At 42.4% G+C, this 16,209-nt stretch overlaps 1 long non-coding RNA gene across 1 annotated transcript in view; it reads left to right on the top strand.

Annotated features, from left to right (window-relative positions):
* The window catches only part of LOC130361274 (uncharacterized), a 48,290-nt gene that overhangs the window by 12,271 nt on the left and 19,810 nt on the right, over positions 1-16,209 (top strand). Inside the window, exon 2 of the long non-coding RNA XR_008890935.1 lies at positions 15,923-16,008. This is a non-coding gene — a long non-coding RNA (uncharacterized LOC130361274). The remainder of the gene's footprint in view (positions 1-15,922; positions 16,009-16,209) is intronic.

The raw sequence follows: 16,209 nt of genomic DNA, 5'->3' as shown, positions 1-16,209 counted from the left end.
CGTCCCCACTCCTGTCTTGCCTCGTCAGCGCGTGCATCCCCTGTCATTAGGGCGCGCGCACCGGTGTTGTTAAATTTAAAGGGCCAGTACGCCCTTAATTGGTGTCTTGCTGGGCGGACCCTATATTAGTCCGGCACCTCCCCAGTGTGGTGCTGGATCTTCGTGCCTTGTTCCAAAGAGAAAGCGTTACTGTTTTGTGTTCCATATAGTGTTCCTGACCTCTCACTTGTGACCTGACCTTGCTCCTTTGCCGCCTCCTCCTGACCCTGTGCCTGTGACCTGACTATGCTTCTTTGCCACCTGCCTCCTGACTTATTGCCTGTGACCTGACTATGCTAGCTAGCTGCCTGCCTTCTGACCCATGCTTCGTCATCACCTGGGCAACCTGTGTGAACAGATCATGCCAGGGGTAGCGACCTGGGTGCCACCTGCCACAGCAAGTCCATCCCGCTTAGCAGGCTCTGGTAAAAACCAGCGTCACCTTAGACTCCGCTCCCTGGTACGGTTTAGTCATAGTCCACACAGGACAGTGGATCCACTACAACTACTCAGCCCTTACGTTAAGATCTTTACAAAAGTGATGGAGATACCTTTTTTAATAATATTTCGTAGGGTACCATTAAAAAAACAATTATTAAAAAGGATACAGTAGTGATGGAAAAAATTGTATTTAAAGTAATTTATATTGTATATAACAAAATTTTTATAAATTTTTAAACAGGGATGAATTTATGTGTGCGTGCAAGACACTATAAATGTAGCCGACAATAATAAAAATGTAGTGTGTGTGTGTGTTTTTCACTTTTTTTTCTTTTTTAAAAAAATTTTTAATACCTGTACAAATTGACAAATCGCTCGGGTCCCTTGCGATCCTTCTGTATAATGTATATATATGCAGCCGGTCGCTCTTCTATGGTCCCTGCACTGACGTATATATACACCTATTCATATTTACCTCAGAGAGCTGTGATTGGCCAGATGATTCCAGCCAATCATAACTCTCTGTGGGAAATATGAATAGGTGGATATATATGTCAGTGCAGGGGACCATAGAAGAGCGGCCGGCCACATCTATACATTATATAGGAGGATCACAGATGGTGTAAGGAGTGACATCCACTGTGATCTTTCCTTAACTGCATGTACTACTACAGCTCCCAACATGGAGCACACTCTGCTCCATGCTGAGAGCTGTAGTACCTGCATTAATAGACTTATCGCAACAGGTGTCAGAAGTGACACTCGCTGCGATCTGTCTATTAATGCTGGTGCTACAGCTCCCAGCATGGAGCAGAGTGTGCTCCATGTTGGGAGTAGTAGTACCTGCAGTTAAGAACACATCACAGCGGGTGTCACTCCTGACACCCGATGCGATCATCCTATCTATTGCAGAGATGTGGAGCGGCTCTATACAGCGCACGCATCTCTGCACTATACTCCGGACAGTGATATGAATAGAACATCACTCATTCATATTTCCCTCTGAGAGCTGTGATTGGCTGCAACCATCCGGCCAATCCCCACTCTGGGCGGAAAATATGAACGAGTGATGTTCTATTCACATCACTGGCCAGAGTACAGAGCAGAGATGTGAGCGCTGTATGGAGACACCCGGGGCGATATGTCTATTAGTACAGGTACTACTACTCCCAGCATGGAACAGTCTGTTCCATGCTGGGAGTAGTAGTACTACCTAAAAAATTTACAAAAATAGAGAAAAAAGTGAAAAACACACACACTTCACTTTAAAAAAAATTTGTTATTAAAAAAAATTGTTAAATATTTATTTTCACATCCCTACTGCATCCTTTTTTTTTTTGGTACCCAACACATTTTGAAAAAAAAATGCCAAAGGGGCCAATAATGCAATTTCCCCTCAAATGCAAAAATGCCAGAAAAAAACGTCAAATGCAAGAAATTGCACTGGCGTTTTTCCTGGTGTTTTTTCTGTGAAAAAAAATGCAAGAAAAAACAAGTGGAATCCTAGCCTTAAGGTGTTTTATGAAGAGCTGAAGTCTTTGGGCTGTGTTCACATGTTGAATTGTATTGCATTTTTCATACATTGGCTATGCTTTTGCAGCTATTTTCCAAAATACTGTTAAAATTATGCTTTTTTTTACTGTGATTTGCACAATTATAAATATCACAATTTTTGCCACAATTTTGTCAAAAAAGAGAAAAAAAATTGTGAACACATCCTCAGGGTATCTGTTTAACTACAATATATTGTGATCCTATAGAAATAGCAACAGCAGTATACAGGAGGGGAGGTGTATAACTACTATATATCCTAATTGCATATTTGGTGTCCCGGTACCGTATTGCATACCGTACCTAGAGTAGAGGTCCCCAAAGTCAGAGTAACTACGTTCAGGTAGGGTCTTTCAGGTGGGACAGCCCCTAGTCGCCTCTCCTCAATTCTAATTCTCTATGTTAATATATGTGTATATTTAATAATAATATATATCTCATATAATGTATAGTACTTACCTTGTTTAGCGTTGCAGGACCTTTGGTCATGTGACCATGTTAATATCCTCTATGGTATGTTGGAGGACCTTTGGAGGTCCTTGGGTCACGTGTTACCCACAATCCTTTATAATGGTGATTGACATCAGTATGGACCAATTAGCACTAGTCCAGTCCCTGCCCATGTAAGGGAGCTGTAGCCAATTATCGCTCTCTTGGGTTGCTGCTCTTGTGGATGCAGGACTAGCAGGACGGATCTGCGCAACTTGCAAAGACACGCTAGGCCTGAAAAACCTACCGGCCTCAGCTGAACTAAAACCGTGAGTTCTAAACTACGCCCGCTAAAGCTAGCGTGACTACTGGACCGAAACTAAATCCCCTAAATCCAGTGGAACAGCGCATAATACCTTAAAGACTCTAAATTGCTAAAGTCCCACCCAACCTTTGTCAATCTCCAAAGAAGCAGTTGTATGCATAGAGACTGTTCCATATATGAAGCTTGCAGAAAATCTTCAGTAAAAGTTATACCTGTTTCAGAAAACTCTCCGGTTGTGGACATTCTATTATTATCTACCTCCCTATCGCTCTTGGGAAGGGTGGTGGTAGGACAAGCATTACTGAGGAGCCATCAGTGCACGAATAGCAAGGGTTAATAAGCACCCTTTAATAACCGCACAGCTACACTCCCCATACCCTACACCCCCCAGGCTATCACACATAGATATAGCAGTAGCAGTATACAGATGGAACTGGGGAGGAGTGTATAACTACCATATATCCTGATTCCATTGAGGTAGCAGCAGTATACAGATAGAGCTGGGAGGGGAGTTTTATAACTACTATATATATCCTAATCGCATAGAAATAGCAGCAGCATTATACAGATACTGCTGGGAGGGCAAGTGTATAACTGCTATATATTCTGATCCCATAGAGATAGCAGCATTATAGAGATAGATCTGGAGGGGAAATGTATAACTACTATATATCCTGATCACATAGAGATAAGAGCAGTATACAGATAGAGCTGGGGGAGGTGAATAACTACTATATATCCTGATCTCAGAGATAACAGCAGCATTATACAGATAGAGCTGGCTGGGTAGGTGTCTAGGATCTACCAGGAGAGATCTGATAATGATGATGTAATTCTGGTGATTACATGACCAAGTTACACACAAGTAATGAATCACATGGATGCAGCGGTGCTGGAATGAAACAGATGGCACTGTAGATCTAGTGATGGTGAGTGTGCATGACATGGGCAGAAAAAAGAGGAAAAAAAAAAAACTACAGTGTTTCTTAAAGACCAAAAGGGGCTCAGTCCTTAAGGGGTTAAGCTGGCATTGAGCCGGAAACATGACAGCTGTCCGCTATGTAATCTCTTCCTTCGTATACAGCGTTACTAAGTCAGGAGTCGCTGATCTTGTAGCTATTTGGGCTTTTCTTTGATGGAATACATTTAAGAACAGCCATGGTTGGTCAATGAATCCGTTCAATCCTCTTTACAGCACAAAGCCAAGATACGGACATTGGCACAACTCTATTTCTACCTATACTGACGTCTTTTTAAAATGTTCCAAAAAAAAGCGCCAAGATAATCTGCCACGTTTCCCATAATTACTATCCGCACATGTAGCCACCTAGCATAAAATATCATTTGCACAAATAATATCCAGTCGCTGTATTATTTTACTGTCACGCTGAGGCATGTTGCCAATACCATGATGAATGTTGCTTTTCTTTATTATTTTGGTGGGCATTACTTAACACTTACGCTGCAGACCCCGGCGCTGCGTTCCATCATTTTTCATATTAGTCGAACAGGTTGCAGCAGCAAAGAGATGGATGACTGCTCTCCTACCCGACATAAAGATCTAAAAATCAGCCATGCTTAGCTCCTGCCACCTGACAGCTTGAGGAATAACCACTCTCACAGGCTGTAATGTCTGAGCTTGTAAAGAAATGTTCTGATATAAAAAAAAAATAGACCTCAAGGCATCTTAAGATTGGTTTTCTACCTTCTTTACATGTTCGATTTGGACCAACGGAGCCTCATAGGTCTCTTTGAAGGTCCACACTTATTTATAGAACGGCTGGCGCACAGATTTCGTAGAGACAATAACCGTCCCCTGGCAAAATATATCTCTATTTCTCTAAATGGGTCTATTGATGGAAACTGATGCAGAATTTCATCGTCCCCCCTATCTGAGAGTGACAGATGACTTATCTTCATTTCTGTGTAGTATAGTGAATTTAATTAGGGTTGGGACTAATGTCAGACATAAGAGATCATAGCCTGAGGCGCGGAGGAGCTTGGAGGAAAAGATCAGTCGATGCGGCAAAGAACCGATATCACTCCCGTTACAGAAAAGGTGCGATTTCCTTGCTTTCCCATAGCTTCTCTTTCATGACTAGTCTCTGAGCTCGAACACACATGGCAGTCGTCATAGGGAACTAATATTGCAATATTCAAAGTGACTGTCAACTTTCATTGGAGTTGTCAATATGTCTATGGGGAGGCTGGGGACCGAGACTCTATGGGGCGGCGGGGGACCGAGGCACATTTAATTCTGTGCTATTGTCTTGATTTCATCTTTCCTCTTGCAGAAATAACTTTTGGTCAGTGACCATCGACTGAGACTTGGTAGGTGAGTCCCACCAAGAGCTGAGTGCCCACTAGAAAACGTGGCCACCATTGTGTTTGTTGCCTCATTTAGATGGAAGCAGCGCCTGTGCCAATGGTGGATCAAGAGCTGCCGGCTGGGCCAACAGCAGGTCCGTCTTCAAAAGGATCCACTAGCCACATGCAGTAAGCTCCTCAACCAAAAGTTACAGATGTAGGCATCTTGAGTGTGTTAAAGGGGTAATCCACTGGCCAGCATTGAACTAAATGTTTCGAATGCTGTTTTCATGCTGCGGGGGTCAGCCACGCCCCCTCAATGAAAGTCTATGGGTGGGGGCGTGACGGCTGTCAATATGTCTGTGAGGAGGCTGGGGACCGAGACTCTATGAGACTTGGTAGGTGAGTCCCACCAAGAGCCGAGGGCCACTAGAAAACTAGTTTTCGCGCTGCGGGTGTCAGCCATGCCCCCTCAATGCAAGTCTATGGGGGGGTGCGGCGGATGTCTCGCCCCCTCCCATAGACTTGCATTGAGGGGGTGTGGCTGACCCCCACAGCGTGAAATCAGCGTTCGAAACATTTAGTTCCATGCTGGCCAGTGGAGTACCCCTTTAACCAGACATAGCAATATCTTGAGTCGGGATATCCTAATGCACCAGGGATAAAGATAAGACTGAACATAAGTTTCTGTGCGATTGTCTTGATTTCATCTTTGCTATTGCAGAAATAATTTTTGGTGAGTGGCATCTACTGAGACATGGTAGTGAAGTCCCATCAAGAGCTGAGAACCCACCAGAAAACTTGACCACCATTATGTGTGATCTCCACGGCGGGGTTCACACCACGTTTTTGCAATACAGTTCCCTTATACGTTTTCAATTTGAAAACCGTACGGAACCGTATTGACAACCATATGCACTGACTCTCCATTGAAAACCGTTTGCCAAAAGTTGCATCCAGTTGTGTCCGATTTGAATCTTAAACGGTTTTGTCAGTTTTTTTCCCGTACCCAAAATCGGAGCCTACCACGGTTTTTGGTACGGCTGATAAACCGTTTTGAACCGTATAAGTTTTTTTTTTTTTTTTAACATGGAAGTCAATGGGAACTGTACAGAACTGTACATATGTCCTGTTCCATCCGGTTTTCACCATACGGTTTTTGACTTGGAATTTCAATCAAACAATTGAAACTTTATTCATAATGGAGTGAAAAGTTAAAAACTTGTACTTTTTTTTCTTCAAAAACGGATGCAACCGAACATCATTTTTCAAACTGTATATGGATTAAATGTACACACGTTTTGATACAGTTTAGTCAGGTTTTGAGGAATCTGTTTTTTTTTTAAATCAAAAACCTGATATGGGAACTGTATTGCAAAAACGTGGTGTGAACCTAGCCTTATTTAGATGGAGGCAGCGCCTGTGCCAACAGTTACTTTCTCTTCAGAAATGTAACCATAGTCATCTTAAAGGGGTTATCCACCATAAGGTGATTTTAGTATGTACCTGGCAGACAGTAATGGACATGCTTAAGAAGGATCTGGGCTTGTCTTGGGGCTAAATGGCTATGTTGTGAGATTACCATAACACTGTGGCTAGCTTTTTGTGAACTGGTATTTCCTGTTAGAGTTTTCTTCTTTGCCTACAAATCCCAGAATTCCATAGTCAAATAAAATAAATCCTGGATTACTCCTTTAAGTGTGTGAAGCTGATATGGCTATGTCTTGTGTTTGAGGAGAGCCTTGTCTACTAGGTCAATCAGATCCAAGTGCCCTTATTTAGGACAGACAGTGAACCTTTCACCTCTTCAAACCCAAGGACTGTCTAAGACAGGAACCCCTTTCCAGCTAGAGACTGTTGTTAAATTATTAAGAGACTTTCCTTTGTTTGTTCCATAGATTTTTTACACAGTTTTACTGAATTTTGGCTGTTTCTGCTGCGATTTTCCAAAGCCGCTGTAAAAATGACACAGCAATTTGGGGGGAAAAGTAGCATATTTTTGGCCATGATTGCAGCAAAAACACTGGAAATACAGCGAGAAACACAAAGGGCTAGATTTATCCAAACCTGTCCAGAGGGAAAGTTGCTGAGTTGCCCATAGCATAGTTGCCTATGAAAAATGAAAGAAGCGATCTGATTGGTTGCTATGGGCAATTTAGCAATTTTTCCTATGGACAGGTTTTGATAAATCTCCCCCAAAGTTTGGACACAGCCTCAGGAAAGTTATAACTACTTAATATCCTGATCCTATAGAGATAGTAGCAGCAGTATACAGATAGAGCTGGAGGGGAGGTGTCTAACTACTGTATCTCATGATTCCATAGAGAGCAGCAGCAGTATACAGATAGAGTTGTGAGGGGAGTTTTATAACTACTATATAAATATATCCTGATCCCATAGAGATAGCAGCAGCAGTATACAGAGAGAGCTGGAGGGAAGATGTATACCTACTATATATCCTGATCCCAAAGAGATAGCAGCAGCAGTATACAAACAAAGCTGGAGGAGAGGTGTATAACTACTATATATCCTGATCCCATAGAGATAGCAGCAGCAGTGTACAGATAGAGCTGGAGGGCCGCCACGCCCCCTCTGATAGACTTGCATTGAGGGGGCATGTCCTGATGTTATGAGGGGGTGTGGCTGACCCCCGCAGCGCGCACACAGCATTTGGAACTAAATGTTCCCAATGCTGGCCAGTGATGATGTCATGATGTCATTTTGCAGTTCACAGGGAGTTACTGATCCAGGACTGACATCTTCTCACAAAAATTGTAACTTTGTGAGTCAGATTGGTGATCACATGATTCAGTTACAGTAAGGAAATATAGATGCAGCTTTGCTGGAATCAATCAAATGGTACTGTGTGATGGTTAGTGTGTATGATATGGGGAAAAAACTATTTGTAGTGCTTCTAAATGAAGACAATCGGATCGCAACGTGCATTTAACATAGGTTTTATTAGGTACTGTTAGTAGCAGTATCTCCACTTATTACCTGTGGATATTTTCATGAGTGATGTTCAGTGTTTGTCAATGAGCGATTGGTGTTCCGACCCTAAAACAGAAATTTTAGTAAACAATCAGTCTGAAGTGATACTAATGAATGCGCTGTTTCCCCTCCGCTTGTTGGAGATGATTTTGTCATTCTTTCCGTTGCACTTGCGTATGCTCTTCATGTACAGTCTCTAACCTTGAGGGTTTCGTAACAGGTGAAAAATGTTGCATAAAATCATGGGCTTTTTCACACTCGAATAAATGTCCCTGAAACCTCAGCACAACATATTAAATTTAGAAACGGCTACAGGACATAAATCCGATGTTATTTTTCTATTTGTGGTCCTATCTTCCAGATTGATGAATAATTTATGATGTGATATATTTTCCCCATTTTCGAGGAATAAAACATTTTCGCCTGTATAGGGAAATAATAATGACCATTTCACCAAAATTGTTTTTAGCGTATGCTCATAATAACTAATGTAAAAAAAAAATGTAATGTAAAAAATAAATAAAAATAAGTCTCTGTTTTCAACTATAGTTATAGCCTTTGGTTTTCCAAGCATGCTGGGAGTTGTAGATGTCAGGGACCGACCAGGGGGACAGGGAGAGTGAGCCCTAAACTGACCCTAAAACATCTCTCCCTGCCTACTTGCCCATCCATCCTAAACAATGGATCGACAACTGGGAGACGGCCCCTTCCTGCGCTAAAGTGCAGTGGCGTAAAAACAAATAAACATAGTCAGTCACAGGCCAGAACAGAATACAAATACTTACAAGGCATTAACTCACAAACAGAGCAGAATATAGCGAATCAACAAACAGTTCATTAAACCAGATATAAGATAAACGGCAGACATGATAAAAATAAACAAGACTAGGCATGATAGGAGTATACAGCAGAATCCAGGAGATGAAGGGGATAGCAGAACAACTGAGAGCCAAGACACTAAACTCAACAGGCAAGTTACTAAGAACTATCACAAGCAGGTACAAGTATAAAGGACAAAGATCAGATCAACCAAACAGGATATAAATACAGGAAACTGTTCACACTGGGACACAATAATAAAGCCAAATAGGCTACGGCCAGTAGCAGACACACTCCACCGTGTGGACAAAATGCTGACCCAGTATGAAACGGAAATATAACACATGAAACACTTGACTAGAACCGGATGAGTCTGAATAGACTCTTGAGCAGGAATATAACACACAGGGCACAGGGTAGAAACAAGACTCGGACATAATGTGAACACCGACAAAGCTGAACAGACAAACCTAATACTACAACCGACTAATGTAACACAGACTAAAATACAAGGAGCATGCTATACAACCATGGCTAAAAACCCAGATAAAATGGCAAGATAAATACAAGGTGCATGCTCAAGCAGACTTGGAAGTGTATTGCACAAACAAACATGGTAGTATTGCACTCAATAACCAGCAACTGGAATACAGACTGAGCTGGAGTTATATAGCCACACCCGCCAAGCACATGTGTGAAAGTTTAACTCTTCAACGCCTGGAAGAAAAGCACAGAAAACAAATAATGCATGAAAAACAAAGTCTGAAAAGGGCCTAAAACCGTAAAATGCAAAATCAAATAAATGGACATTACAGTAGATTTGTGAAAGAGGAGGGACCCTGGTTGGAATACACTGTCCTAGGGTTTACAAGTGCAGCTTATGCTAGAGGAGCTATGTTAAAATTCCACCAGATTGTACCGTGTTGACTGTTACCGCTTGTTACAGTGACCATAGTTCTTATAGTCTCTATGCTCTCTATATTTGTGATGTGTCTATTAATCTATTAATTCTGTAGACTCCATGTTGATGGAATAAATTTAAGTTAATTCTCCTACAATGAGTACGGGTGCTTCTGCTTAAAGCTGAAATCTGCAACAATAAGCACCTTTGCCAAACTCCGCATACAACTAAATAAATATCAACCTTAAAACACCATAATGAACACATTATGAAGATGTGATATTTACTGAAGGAATAAACAGCTGACATGTAAATACCTTTCCTTTGCAATATAAATATAAACCACAAAGTAAGTGACAATAAAAAAAAAATGATATTGAGCGGTTGACCATAACCCCTTAACCCAATGTTTTTTCTATTAAATGTATACTTTATTGATTCAATACAAGAAATGAGCATGGTCATGTTATGATCACCAGGAGAATATATATAAGATCAATCAGTAAAATGAAGTTCAGAATAAATACAATTTCTCAAGGTTGTAGGTCCTCGGTGCACGACCTCTGACTTCTCATTTAAAATAAATGAATGATAATAAATATGCAGTATATTGTATATACAATGGCAGCACAATATAAGCAGTGCACAAGGCAATATTTCATTTAACAAACCAGGATTTCTCAAATGCTTTCAGTGGGACTGGGCAATTTTATTGGAACCAGGTGACTATGTATACAACCACCATTCAGGAGGGAAGGATTGGACATATTGGCGTTAGGCAATGGTTTACTCTCTCCCAATTCAGAATATATGCCGAGCCTCCATGTGTATGTGGGGGATTCCAGAGGTATATCTGTTGGCCAAATTAGCATCAGGGCTGTCTATAATTAGGACTGGACCCTGGGCAGACCGTGTAAGTGATTACAGTGGTTCACAGGTGGCATTTTCTCTGACCAGGGTCGTTCACTTTTCCTTTTCTTTTCCATCCAACCCAGGCCATCTTGAAGCCCTCTCCTGATATGGACTTGTCTCCACAAAATCTAACATTTTTGGCTCCTTTCTCCAGCACAAATACTCAACTTTATACAAATAGTGCCTACTTTGTGCCCCCATATAATATTAGGCCCATCTGTGCCCCATACAGCAGTTGGGCCTCCTCTGTGTCCCCCTATAGTAATTAGGCCCCTATACTGCTGCCATACAGAATTAACCTTCATTCTGCCCTCATATAGTATTAGGACCCCATACTGCCTTCATATAGTATCATGGCTCAATACTGTATTAGGCACATTTTTGTGTCCCCATATACTTTTAAGCTCCTCATACTGTATTAGGGTCCTTCTGTGACCCCATATTATTAGACCCCCCCCCCAAGCCTTTATTAGGCCTCTGCTGTGTAGTATTAAGCCCCAATGGCTCTATGAAATAAAAATAAAAAATCACTCACCTCTAGCACCCATGCAACTCCCGGCACTCTGCTCCCCAATCTACCTGCATCGGAAGCCCTGGCTAAAGTGTCAGGATGGAGCCCCAGGAACGGCTTATGATCAAATGTGTGTCTTGCACACACACAATTGAAAACCACCATTGTCTGGGGACCTATGTCCCAAATCCCCTGATGAGTCCCCCTTTTCATTGCGGAGATAGTGAAAATGTGTTTGTTAAGCCCATGGGAGCAGTTGCTTAGGCCCCCAGGAATGATTGGGCCCAGGGAAGCTGCCCCATTTGCCCTGCATTAAAGACGGCCCCGATGAGCATTCAGCTGCCAGACATCTTGTGTATGTGTACGGCTAGCTTGAGGCACCACCTTGAATGAGGGGGCTGAGAACACTTCCTTTAATATAAGGCAATGCTCTTTGGTTTATCAGAGGCTCTTAGAGCAATAAGCTTGGCATAAGTCACCACTTTTAATTTGGCTCCCAATTCGGATTTGGAACCACCTTGATTGTCCTGCAGGGACTCCTGCCAAAAACCTCATGTGGCTGGGTCGAGTTCAGAGCGGAAGCTGTGACGCATGCAGTTTATAGCATCTAACCCATCCAAAATATTTTGTAAAATTCAGACTTAGGGCGCGTTCACATTTGTTTCCCACCGGAGTTCCCCTTTAAGAGCTGATGCCCAGCCTGAAACACGTCAGCGTTTTTTCCCTTTTTGACAGTGACATGTTGCTTTTGTTTTGCTTTTAACCTGGATTTACATTAAAGTTTGAAGTTTTAATCTCATCTCTTGCTGAGAGCTGGATTTTCACCTATCTTCTGTTGATACAAGTTGTAATACCACACACAACCAGAAGACAGATGTGGAGCTGTTTTTGAAAGAAATTAGCAGTTTTTTTTCTATTCCTGGATAACCCCTTTAATCCAATTGGTAAAGAATGGATTCACTGACCACTTCTCCCCCTTCTTCAGATCTGTACATTGCTGCACTGACACCTGGCACAGTCCAATCCACAGGACCCTGGAGTTGGCTATAGGATTTGCATTTTTTTCTTACCATCTGTGGTCTGAATACATTTTTGAGTCTAAATTGTTTTTGCACTTTGTCGGAATTTAAATTCTTTTTTCGGACTGGTCTAGAATCTGTTATAGAATTTCAATTTATTTTGGGAATTTCTTAAATGTGTATTAATCTCTTTGACTTGATCTTCTATAAGTCTACATAGCATTAATAGTGTTGAGCAGCATAGGCCATATTCAAATTTGCGATATTTTGCGAATATATGGCCGGATATTCGTCATATATTCGCTAAATTTGCATATTCATAATATTCGCGTTATATTTTCGCATATGCGAAAATTTGCATGTGCGAAAATTTGCATATGCAAAATTTTGCATAAGCGCAAATTCGCATATGCAAATTTTCCCATATGCGAAAATTCGTACGCCAGTCTCACACAGTAGTATTAGAGCCTTCTTTAGAGCACACAAGCTGGAAGCAGAGAGGGGTGATCACTGTGATGTGTACTGTGAAAAATAAATAAATAAATAAAACATTCAGAATTACGAATATATAGTGCTATATTCGCGAATATTCGCAAATATGCGATATTCGCGAATAAAATTTGCATTGCTAATATTCGCGAACAACACTACATAGCAAAGCTTACAAATGTGCTGCAGAGAACTGGAAATATCACACATTTATATTGTTGCTTGTGTCCCAAAGGCCAGTATAAAAACAGCAACAATAAAAAAAGGCAAAAAAAAGTAAATTTTCTGATGTTTTAAGGAAATAATGGAATGATGCACAACCCTAAAAACAAGGTGGGATATTTTAGCTGTACCCTAGCCTTAAGATGTAATTTGAAGTAATCCATATGACATTTCATGGAATGAAGAAATAAATATATTGAAGGTAGGGTACACAAACTTGGAATAACAACACTATGCACTTAAAGCAAGGTAATTCTTCAGTAATGGTCATTCTAAGATTACTATAATGGGGTAAATGGAAGATTATGTGGAGTATACTGAGCAGCTGTGAAGGCTTTTAAACCATGTGAGGTCTTGTATAGTTATTAAGCAACCTCCAGGATATATACTTACCGGGATCCTACAAAATAAAAAAATGTTAGGTATTTAGCTACCAAATACATTACTACTAGTGACAAATAAGCAGCGTAAATGAGTGTCCTCAGCTTGGATATTAATGGCACTAATGCCTGACAGATGCTGGTCCCACCTCTGGAGACCTACACTGCTCACAATAATACAGGGAACACTAAGATAACACATCCTAGATCTGAATGAATGAACTAATCGTAGGAAATACTTTCGTCTTTACATAGTTGAATGTGTTGACAACAAAATCACCAAAATTTTTTCAATGGAAATTAAACCCATGGAGGTCTGGATATGGAGTCACACTCAAAATCACAGTGTAAAACCAAACTGCAGGCTGATCCAACTTTATGTAATGTCCTTAAAACAAGTCACAATGAGGCTCAGTAGTGTGTGTGGCCTCCACGTGCCCGTATGACCTCCATACAATGCCTGGGCATGATCCTGATGAGGTGGAGGATGATCTCCTGAGGGATGTCCTCCCAGACCTGGACTAAAGCATCCACCAACTCCCGGACAGTCTGTGGTGCAACGTGGCATTGGTGGATGGAGCGATACATGATGTCCCAGATGTGCTCAATCGGATTCAGGTCTGGGGAACGGGCGGCCAGTCCATAGCATCAATGCCTTCCTCTTGCAGGAACTGCTGACACACTCCAGCCACATGAGGTCTAGCATTGTCTTGTGTGATAGCCTGGGGGGAGTAGGGTATGGGGAGTGTAGCTGTGCGGTTACTAAAGGGTGCTTGTTAACCCTTGCTATACGTGATGCCAGGGTGGGGGCTCCTCTGTAATGCTTGACCTACCGCCACCCTTCCCAAGAGCAATAGGGAGTTATTAAATAATTGAATGTCCACAACCGGAGATTTGCAGAAACTTGTCGGAACTTTACTGAAGATTTTATGCAAGCTTTACAACCGGAACAGTCTCAATACATGCAAAGTCTCTTAGAGATTGACAGTGGTCGGGACCTTAAGCGATTTAGAGTCTGTAGACTGATATGCGCTGTTCCACTGGATTTAGGGGTTTTAGTTGCAGTCCAGTAGTCACGCTAGCTTTAGCGGGGATTAGTTTAGAACTCACAGTTTAGTTTTGTGCTGAGGCCGGCAGGCTTCTGGCCTAGATTGTCATTGAAAGTTGCGCAGATCCGTCCTGCTAGTCCGGCATCCACGAGAGCAGGAACTCAAGAGAGCGATGATTGGCTACAGCTCCCTTATATGGGCAGGGGCTGGACTAGAGCTGATTGGTCCATTACTTCTGTCAATCATCTTTACATAGAGTTATTGGTAACCATGTGACCCAAGGACCTCCAAAGGTCCTCCAACATACCATAGAGGAATTAACATAGTCACATGACCGAAGGTCCTGCGACGCTAACAAGGTAAGTACACTAATATGCCTTATATTAGATATTTACATTATTAAATATACACTTATAAACATTATAGAATTAGAATAGAAGGAGGCGACTAGGGGCTGTCCCACCTGGGGGACTCTACCTGAACGTAGGAACTCTGACTTTGGAGACCACAACACAAGGTACGGTATGCAATACGGTACCGGGACACCCCACTTGCATTAGGAGGAACCCAGGGCCCACCATACATGAGGATATGGTCTCACAAGGGGTCTGAGGATCTCATCTTGGTACCTAATGGCAGTCAGGCTACCTCTAGCAAGCACATGGAGGACTGTGCGGCCCCCCAAAGAAATGCCACCCCACACCATTATTGACCCACCGCCAAACCGGTCATGCTGGAGGATGTTGCAGGCAGCAGAACGTTCTCCACGGCGTCTCCAGACTCTGTCACGTCTGTCACATGTGCTCAGTGTGAACCTGCTCTCATCTGTGAAGAGCACAGGGCGCCAGTGGCGAATTTGCCAATGTACACCCCTCTGTCACCCATGTACACTCCTCTACACCCCTCTGTCACCCATGTACACCCCTCTGTCACTCATGTACACCCCTTTATCCCCCTCTGCCACCCATGTACACCCCTCTATCACCCATGTACACCCCTCTGTCACCCATGTACACTCCTCTACACCCCTCTGTCACCCATGTTCACCCCTTTACACCCCTCTTCCACCCATATAATCTCCTCTAAATCCCTCTGCCACTCCTCTACACCCCTTTGTGACCCATGTACACTCCTATACACCCATCTGTCATCCATGTACACTCCTCTACACCCATCTGTCACCCATGTACACTCCTCTACACCCCTCTGTCACCCATGTACATTCCTCTGTCACCCATGTACACTCCTCTACACCCCTCTGTCACCCATGTACATCCCTCTGTCACCCATGTACACTCCTCTACACCCCTCTGCCACCACTGTAAACCCCTCTATCACCCCCTACACCCCTCTGTCACCCCCATATACTCCTCTACACACCTTTCTAACATGTACACCCCTTTGTCACCCATGTACAGCCCTCTGTCTCCCCCGTATACTCCTATACACACCTGTCTCCCATGTACACCCCCTCTGTTACCCCTTTACACCTATACACCCTTGTATTCCTCTTCACTTCAATAGATTTGTTTTGCAGGTTTAACGGTGAAGAGTTGTGGCTGGAATAAATGGTCAGGACGGTCCAGACCAGACGAACGACGCTGATCAGAGAAGACGTCACATGTGAGTTGCTGTATAAAGCAGCACTTTAAACTACATACCCACTGATAAATAGATATTGGAATTTGTGTGCATTGTTTTTTTTTTTTTTTTTAATAATAATAATTTATTTATTTTTTGCTCATCAACTTCGGTCAGGGTGCCCGGGCAATTTTTTTTTTTTCGGAGGGGTGCCCTGAGCCGAAAAAGGTCGGGAAACACTAG

The sequence above is a fragment of the Hyla sarda genome, chromosome 3 (assembly GCF_029499605.1).
Source record: "Hyla sarda isolate aHylSar1 chromosome 3, aHylSar1.hap1, whole genome shotgun sequence".
Classification (NCBI taxonomy): Eukaryota; Metazoa; Chordata; class Amphibia; order Anura; family Hylidae; genus Hyla; species Hyla sarda.
The sequence above is the reverse complement of the archived record's forward strand: the minus strand, read 5'-3'. Positions and strand labels throughout refer to the sequence as shown.